The sequence below is a fragment of the Lolium perenne genome, chromosome 2, assembly GCF_019359855.2.
Source record: "Lolium perenne isolate Kyuss_39 chromosome 2, Kyuss_2.0, whole genome shotgun sequence".
NCBI classification, from domain to species: Eukaryota; Viridiplantae; Streptophyta; class Magnoliopsida; order Poales; family Poaceae; genus Lolium; species Lolium perenne.
The window spans coordinates 58,264,640-58,274,388 of record NC_067245.2 but is presented as its reverse complement, the minus strand read 5'-3'; the positions used below and the strand labels follow the sequence as shown (position 1 = coordinate 58,274,388).

Sequence of the window (9,749 nt, the reverse complement as noted above, 5' to 3'; positions counted from 1 at the left end):
GATGCCGCTTGGGAAAATCAAAAGAAATGTCAATATTTCATATTGCCTTAGGCAAAAATTGAGCTAGTAGTTGAGAACTCGAATGCCTCTTCTGAAACATGTGAAAAGCTCACATTATATTCTTTTTTGTAATCTATGACATCTAATTTGGTATAGAGAGAGAAAAATGTCTTTCTATGTTTCCAAAGAATCTCACCTGATAATGGGCCCCAAGGTGATTCCTTCAGGCCGCTAACAGGCTGTTCCGTTTTCTCGGAAGGGCCTCCTTGGCGTGTGTTGCCGTAGAGAAGCGTTCTGAAGCCCATAGCGAGGCCCGATATCTGTGGGAGTTCTCTGCCTGCCTGCCTGACAGAGAGACACTGACGAACAGCACAAGCAAAACGGCAAACCGCCGCCATCGCCCTCCTCCCGGCGCGCGCCAAAACCCGCCGGCCGGGAAACCCCCCGCTCCCCCACGAGCCGCGGCGGGCTGGCGGCTCCCGTAGCGCCCCAATGGCGCAGGAGGAGAGGGAGCTCCAGGTCCGAGCCCTCGACGGCCGGTCCACCGCCGTAACGCTCGCCGCTGCCGCATCCGTCCGGGACCTCAAGGCCGCGCTCCGGAGCTCCTTCCCTCCCGCGCAGATCTCCCACAACTTCCATCTCTTCCTTAAGGTGCATCTCCCCCGCCTCTCTGACCCTTTTGGTGGATGCCGTTGCCAAATTAGTTTGTCACGCTTCGCGGCATCGCTGCACATCCATCTCTGCACTCGAAACTGCTACAAATACCTTTTTTTTTTTTGCGGGGGAAAGGGATCCCCAAACTACACAGGGCCAGTACAATCAGCTAGGATTGCCGCAGCAACATCTGGCGGAAAGTCTTGTAACCAAAACTCTGTTCTTCCCTGTGTCCTCCCTAAAGCAGCAAGGCGATGGCTGACTCCGTTTGCATCCCTCCCGACTTTAGTGACAGATATCTCCCTTTCCCTAAGAAACTCACGGATCCGGGATACTCTCATGGCGTAACGCGACATGTTCGGAGTACCCTGGGCTACAAGCTTGATGGCATCCGAACTGTCGACTTCCACCACGAATGGCTCCGTCGTCCAGTGCAGGGCTAGCATCAGCCCTTCCTCCATAGCAGCTAGCTCCGCGTCAAGGGCGTCCGCACATGCAATAATGCTTCTGCATGCTGCGAAAATCGCCCTGCCGCCAGCATCCCTTATCACCATCCCTGCGCCAGCTCGACCATCGGCCGTGAAAGCCCCGTCGGTGTTCAACTTCAGATGGCCATCATTAGGCGGCTTCCATTTTTGCTTGACCTGCGGTCTTTCGTCAGGGCGTCTTACTTCCTTGCCAAAGCCCAGACTATTGTCGATCACATGCTTCCCCTTTCCAACATCAGCGTTGGGGCATTGTTTGATTGTCAGAAGTGAGTCCATGTAGCTAATCAGGAATCGTTTCGATGCCTCCACCGGCGCTGGCTTCTTTTCGTGTGTGAGCTCATTATGTACGTGCCAGATCCGCCATAGGAGCATCAGTAGGGCTGCCCGCTGGTCAAGGTTCAGGCGCTGTAACACATACAAATACCTGCATCTTTGTTTTCTGATGGTAGCATTTTTTTCTCTCGTGGTGAAGGGTGCTAAACTACGGTTAGACGCCGAAATTGACAGCCTTGCTGTCAGCCATGGTGAATTCATTGTCCTCGTTCCCTTTACACGGAAGTCAGCGCAGTCTTCTCCAGCAGCCACGCCAGGCGAAGAACAGAGTTCAAATCCACCAATTTCACCGGAAGTTGCGGCTGAGGCTAATTCGGCCTGGCAAGACATTATGGAGGACCTCTCATCAATACCGAGTAGCCCACATGCTGCTGATGCTGCATCGAAAGATTTGTGTTCTGGGAGCTTTGCGGGGGATGTCTCAACTCGTAAAAGTCTGTCGACTGAACGTACAGTGAAAAAGAGAAAAATATTTAAGGAAAATGGAAGTAGCTCCAGGGATACATCTGGAGAGCAGCCTAGCATGAATAAGAAGAATGGTTTTGTCAAATCTGCTGCATCATCATGCCATGTAGGTTTCCAATGATTCCATTTTTGTTTTGCCTTGTCAATTTTACCTTATTTTTCACCCTAGATAGAATAAATCCAAACTGCAGCCTGAGTGTTGTTTCTCCAAAGAGGAGCATTAGGCATGTTCTAAGCATGGGTTAGTAGGACAGTATTTTGACAATGCATTTTGAATTGCAGGATAAACACCCGTTAGGACCTGCTGAAATGGTTGAACATCTGAAAAAAGGCCTTGGAAAGGAGGGGCAGGTTTCCACTCTTTTTGATTTTCTTAAAATAACAATGCCAATAAAACCATAATCCTTATTCTGCTGTGATTTATGTGTTTCAGATTGTACATATTGAGGAGATACCATGCAGAGGAGCATCATATGCAGAACTACCTCCTGATCTCTCAGAAGCTATGAAGGAAGCATTACAAAGTATTGGAATATCTAGATTGTACAGCCATCAGGTATTATGGAGTATGTCCTCTACTGTATTTGCTTACATTTTGTTGCTGGGGCTAATTCCTTCTGTTTCCTTGAACTCAAGTACAGTCCGAAGCTATTCAATCTTCCATTTCTGGGAAGCATGTTGCAGTTGCAACCTCAACATCGAGTGGCAAGTCTTTGTGTTACAATATTCCTGTCCTGGAATCTCTCTCTCAAGATTCGACGGCATGTGCTCTTTATATATTTCCGACAAAGGTATAGGCAGAACCCAGTATGTTGTAAGCACGGTTATGTGAATTTTTTGCAGAAACCCACTTGGCTGTTGTATTGCAGGCTTTAGCTCAAGATCAGTTGAGAACTTTACTGGAGATGAAAAAAGCATTTCACGCTGATATTAATGTTAACATCTATGATGGAGATACTCCTAGAGAAGATCGTCTGTGGATCAGGGATAATGCCCGGCTGGTAAATAGGTGGTCCTGAGGCTATAGAGTTGTGCTTAATTTAATTTATTAATTTCAGCACATCGGATCACTTACTCTCTTCATTCTCAGTTAATTACCAACCCAGATATGCTGCATGTGTCAGTCTTGCCGTGCCATGGTCAATTTCAAAGGATTTTGTCAAATCTGAGGTAGACAAATGATTTCCTTAGTCTTTCCTATAGTTTTATTTAGTCATCAATTATAAATTCCTGAATGAAGTATGGTACCATTTCTGCGGTTTCAATATAAAGAAAGGCGTATGGAAAATGGTCAATTCCTAATATGAAATCTCAGGTGGAAGTGATTGAATTTCCTTTTTTTTTTTGTTTCGTTCACGATTTAGTTTCATCACCTAGTGTAATTCTTGTTTTTCTTTATGCATTTTTGTTAAATATCTCATTTCTTGTGCATTCCATAACGTGCTTTTGCTGAATGTACTCAGGTATATTGTCATTGATGAAGCACATTCATATCAAGGAGCATTTGGCTGCCATACTGCACTTATACTTAGAAGATTGAGGCGCATTTGTTCAAATAGTATGGATACTTTGTTGAACCATATTTTAGTTGTTGACTCGAGGCTTCATTTATGTTTCTACCAAAACTCTGGACTGCCGATTAGCTCTCCATAAAATTGCAATGTTAATCCTTCATTTTATTGATTTGTGTGATACAAGTTAGCAGATATATACTTCAGTTTGGGCTACTCATGCAGTTACAAATATAATTCCTAACACTCTGGTCTTCTGTATTTGCAGTTTACGGCAGTCATCCTACATTCATGTTTTGTACAGCTACCTCAGCAAACCCACGTGAGCATGTTATGGTAGGTCATACTATAGTTTTGAAAATATATGGTTGTACCAAGAAAAAGAAGATAAACCAGCTCTCTTTAATAATTTTACTGTCTGTATAACACTCGCTTGTGCTCATTCTAATGTATCAGACTCTGGTCATTTTTGTCCAAACGCAACCTTTTGTCCCCATAAATGTCCCCTTGTTCTTTCTAAGATAAACATTATTACCTAAAACACATATTAATTACTTGACCAAGATCTTACTATAGTAGATAATATTATTTTGAGTTGCCATCTTAAATTTTTTTTTGCAGACTTAACTTATATACACTCTTTGGGAATCACATGCATTTTTCTTCGGGCATTTTGTTTTATCTCAGGAGCTGGCCAAATTGGATAATGTTGAGTTGATTCAGAAAGATGGAAGCCCGTGTGGTTCAAAATATTTTCTCTTGTGGAATCCCCCACTACATAGGACAAAAGAGGGAGGTTCAAAAGGTAGTTCAGTAACTAGGCGCTCAAGGTATTTGTACACCCTTGTTCTAATTAGGGTTCCTGTTACTTTTTTGTTCATTGCAAGTCTATAATTCAAATTTCAGCTATAATCACCTCTCTGTACATAACATGTATGATTGCTCTTTGGTGGCTGGCATGACATTGAAAATTTCGCCCATTTCATTTTCATCTGGTTGAAAGAATTATTGCTAATAGCAGTTGTATTGCCAGCTAGACTCTTAACAGGATGGCTCAAAAGTTTAAATGTAGTTTAACATTAACACACCATATTACTTGAAATTGAAACTTTCTGTTAAACTCTATACTACCATATTGTGACATCATTATTCAAAAGTACATACGCCTAAAAGTAAGGCATGTTTGCCTTTAGTAAGGTATTGTAGTTGCTTTACATCAAAATATGCGATGTGTAAGTTCTAATGCAAAAAGAAATTCTTTACTTTCTCTCCGCCAAAAAGTGGTAACCATGAGTCACCAGACCTCGCACATATTCGGTTTCCTACTGCATGCCAGTTATTAACTGTTTATTCATATACTCGCAGTTTTTTGTCAGATAACTTCTATTTTTGAAAAAACACTAATATATCATATTTTATTTGTTAGCCCAATAGTAGAGGTTTCGTATCTGTTCTCGGAGATGGTTCAGCATGGGCTCCGCTGCATTGCATTCTGTAAAACAAGGAAGCTCTGTGAGCTTGTTCTATCTTACACGTAAGAACACATTTCCCCCTCTTTCTTTTTACTTCTCATTTTCTCTGTTCTTCTTTGAACTTTTATCTGGGTGTATTTTCTATGTTCTTTAGATGATCCATCTGTTATTGTAGGCGCGAAATTCTCGAGGTGACTGCAAAAGAACTGGTAGATTCTATTTGTGTATATCGTGCTGGCTACATTGCAGAGGTTGTTATCTTTTTGGCATTTCCCTAATGTATAATGCCGTTCTGTATGACTTTCATTCTGTTATACTACCCCTGTCCCATAATATAAGATGTTATTACATCCAATGTGCTCATATATTTGATGTAATAACATCTTATATTAAGGGATGGAGGGAGTAGATTTTAGCATGAAATTTGGCATTTTGACATTCTTAAATCTCACAAGTGCTTTGCAACATGTATTGATCTCTAATGCACAATAAAGAAATGCTCATGATACAGGCGTTATCAGCCGTAGCATCACATGCACCTTAGGTTGATGTTGTGGTGGATATGTTTTTTTTTTTGTAAGAGAATGAAGCCCATGTTTACATTTTGATAGAAGCAAGTACAAAAGAGAAGAAACAAGTTTTGCTTATTAAATTTGGAGCCGAAAACAAACTATTTCAGGACAGAAGAAAAATTGAGGCTGATCTGTTTGAGGGAAAACTTCGTGGTGTTGCTGCCACGAATGCTCTTGAGCTGGGAATTGATGTTGGACATATCGATGCAACATTGCATCTTGGATTTCCTGGTAGTGTTGCCAGGTAGGTGAAAGTGATCTTTCCAGTAGAGTTTATGTTTCTCTGTGAACCTGCTAAAATATAGAATTTTAATTGTAGTTTATGGCAACAAGCCGGAAGATCTGGAAGGAGAGCAAAACAATCATTAGCCATTTATGTAGCATTTGAGGGTCCTTTAGATCAGTATTTCATGAAATCCCCACATAAACTATTCGGCAGACCAATTGAGCACTGCCAAGTTGATTCACATAACCCAAAGGTAGGTCCATAGATCTGTGCTTACTGAACCGACTATAATGGTAAAGCTTAAAACTTAAGTATCTAACTTTTCCTTTGTTTTTTTTGGAAACTTATTAAAGGTTTTGGAACAACACCTTGCATGTGCTGCTTATGAACATCCACTATGCTTGGAATATGATGAGAATCACTTTGGTTCTAGTCTGGATAGTATAATGACGACTCTAAAAGAGAGAGGTTATCTGATTAACAATCCGCCCGGACCTTTTTCTTCTACTATGTGGAATTATATTGGACCGGAGGTTCGTCCATTCTTTATTCTTTACTGTATAAATCAACTCCTTTTCTTTTTGTGTCAATAGTATTTTGATTTCTGCAGAAAAGACCTTCACAGACAGTGAGCATACGAGCAATTGAGCATGACAAGTACAGTGTGATAGACAAGTTAAATAACAGATTACTTGAAGAAATTGAGGAAAGTAAGGCATTTTTCCAGGTAATATATTCTAACTGGTACATGACTATATTTTATACTTGTATAGCCCTTTGAATATTCCTCACTGTTGGCAAAACAGCTAGATAAATTCATGAATTTACAATCAGTGCACCATATATATATTTTTTAAATTACCTATGTAATCCATTCTTGAGCCACAAGCACATGACTGTATAATCTGAATTTTGGCATTAGTCGCTTATTATATCAATGGCCTTTTTCTCGATTTCAGGTTTATGAGGGTGCTATTTACATGCATCAGGGTGTTAATTACTTAGTTGAGGAGCTTGATTTGTCATCAAGAACAGCTTTCTGCAGGAAAGCTGATGTGAAGTATTACACAAAAACACGAGACTACACTGATATCAATGTCATCGGAGGAGATTTCGTATGTTCTTGGAAGCATTACAACACTTGATCTCATATATTATTGAAAGTATTCTGCTATTAAGTTGCATCCCCTCCAATATTGTTGAGCAATATAGTTTATATCTCTTCTATCTTGATTTTCTAGACCTTAGTTAATTCGCTAATTCTGAGAACTATTGACCATCTCCTTTTCCATTAGATGTCAATGATACCACCTATTACTGTTAAGTGATTTGTTTGAACTCAACTGAGTACATTCAATCAACGTATTTTTCCTCGTTTTTCCTTTTTTCTCTAGAAGAAACCCACATTTTCCTGATGTAATAGCACAAAATGTTCCTCCTACAATGCTTGACAACCTTTGAGTATTTTCAGTTTCTCTTTTTTATATAAAAAAGGGACAATTTATTAAGATCTTCAAGTCATGAGCTTCTCCCTAAGTGAAAAATCTTTAGTGTACTGACATTTTGTTCTCAATGATTAATTGGCTCTTCTCTTGAAGGCTTATCTTCCGACGGTTACATGAAAAACTAACTGTTTGAAGACAACTGCCCAAGCAAATGATTGCCAGGTGACAACCAAATGGTTTGGCTTTCATCGCATATGTAAATCAGGCAATAAAATATTGGACAGTGTTGAACTTAGCCTACCTCCATATTCCTACAATTCTGAGGTGTGTGGATCAACTATAAATCTTGGCAACATTGTGATGCATTTTGCATGGTTCTTAAACTTGTGGTTTGTATATGGAATTACAGGCTGTTTGGATACAGATTCCACAGTCGGCGAAAATTGCTGTGGAGGAAAGGAAGCTAGAGTTTCGAGGTGGTTCACATGCTGCTTCACACGCTATGTTGAATATATTGCCTTTGTAAGTTCTTAATTATTTCTCTCAATCATTGATGCAAAAGAATGGTTTGTGGTGAACACTATAAATTCTTGAAGGACAATTGTTTGAGAATATGGTCACATTGATAAAAAACAGTAGCGCATTTTTCATTCCCTGTTATAATTTGCCAACCACTTGTTTGTGAAGTGTTAACTCTGTTGTCGTGTTAAATTCTGTCATAATTTATTGCGTACTTCAATAGTTAGCTCTTTTAATTGGGGTTGATTGTGTGTTGATTTGTGCAGGCATATGATGTGTACTTCTTCTGACCTAGGAACAGAATGTGTAAATCCTCATGAAACCCGTGGTATGCCAGAAAGAATCCTTTTATACGATAAACATCCTGGTGGTATCGGCATAGCATCAAAGGTAATGGGAAAACTAGCAAATATTCGGCCATGTAATACAGGCCATGCATGTGAATGATCTTGGTGTAAACCACATCATTTGTTTGTCTGTTCAATCTTGTAAGGTCAAAATACTTTTTGGGGAACTTCTACTTGCTGCTTTAGAGCTTGTTTCGACATGCAGTTGCACTAGTGATGCTGGTTGTCCAAATTGTATCCAAGTAAGTTCAAATATTATACCGAACTCATTGCCAGGATAAAGTACATATATGTTAGCGTCTTAGATCTGATAAGTTTCTGCTATTATTTTTCAGTCGCTGACATGTAGCGAATATAATGGGGTTTTGGACAAGGAGGCGGCTATTTTGATCCTGAAGGTTTAATAATTTGTGTTTGTTATATTTTATCCAATCACCCTTTATCCTGCTACGTTATTATCACATAAAAGTGTTCTTGCCCTGAAAGATTCGCTGCATATGCAGGGAGTAATTGAACACGAGAGGTCGGATCTCGAAGTGGAAGAATCTTCTGATTATAGCTGATGTATAAAAGAGGTACAAACTGTGAGTTGTGACACATTGACAAAACATTCTTTCTAGGCCTTCTCCATTAGAAACATACAAGCACTCTTGTGGTTAACAATTGATTCATTCCATGTGCACACGATCGAAATTCAACATGTGTAACATGATATTTTATGGAATTTTAGAAACACGAGCTCCCTGGTCGTTTTTCCAAGGAATCCGGGCCCATTTAATTACACAATAGACGTACTCCCTCCGATTCATATTACTTGACACTAATACAGATATATCTAGACATATTTTAATTGTAGATACATCCATTTTAGTGCCAAATAATATGGATTGGAGGAATACAATTAGAGCCCAAGCAATCCCACAGGAAATCTGAGGCGTGAACTAAGCAAAGCGCGATCACATGTCTGCCTAGTTTTGGGAGACCGTGAAACAAATCCAATATATTATGAGAGACTTCTGGAGTGATTTTCGCCAAGGTGTCGTCGTTATTGAGTAGGTAGGCCAAACCACTAACTGGTTGGGGGAGTGGATGTGAGTTCAAATCCTCACGGACGCAAGTTTAGGTTCCTATTTGTACTCCCAGGCTAGAGCTGGTACTCATGCGATTTATCTTGAGGACTATGCTTTAATCTTTCACCAAGATTAAAAATCTTAGTACTCATGCCTATGGCTGTGTGCATCCCTAGTTGGTGCAGAGGCCGGGAAGAGAATGTTTCCTCATTTTTTATTCTTTTAGACCGCTCGTACCCTAGGCGATTAGGGTTCATCTACTCCACCGACGACTTCGTCTCCGGTGTGAGTTTTCCCTTTGATTGGGCAGTACCCGGATCCTGATCTGTGTGTCTCTCTCGGGCTGAACAAGGGGGCAGCGTTGCCTATCCGGCCTTGGCGAGCACGTGGTATCTAGGGTTTGGGTAGATCGGGTGTCTTTTTTTGCTGGCAAGGAGTTTGGTGGAGGAGCATTATGTCGGGCTCTGGTGACGTGACGGATCAGGAGCAAGCAGGAAGGAGGAAGGTGATGAGGCCTTGGCTCAGGCGTTGCAGAACCTAGAACTGCGAGAAGGCGAGTTGGATGATGTCTTTATCGGGGAGAGTGATCTTCTCGCCATGAAAAAGGAAGTTCGATGGCTGGTAGTAGCAAAGGTGCATACAAGGAA

The 9,749-nt window shown here is 40.8% G+C and overlaps 1 pseudogene; it reads left to right on the top strand.

Annotated features, from left to right (window-relative positions):
• The first annotated feature begins 363 nt into the window (after positions 1–363).
• On the top strand, positions 364–8,924 carry LOC127322873 (uncharacterized; annotated as a pseudogene).
• The last annotated feature ends 825 nt before the right edge of the window (positions 8,925–9,749 follow it).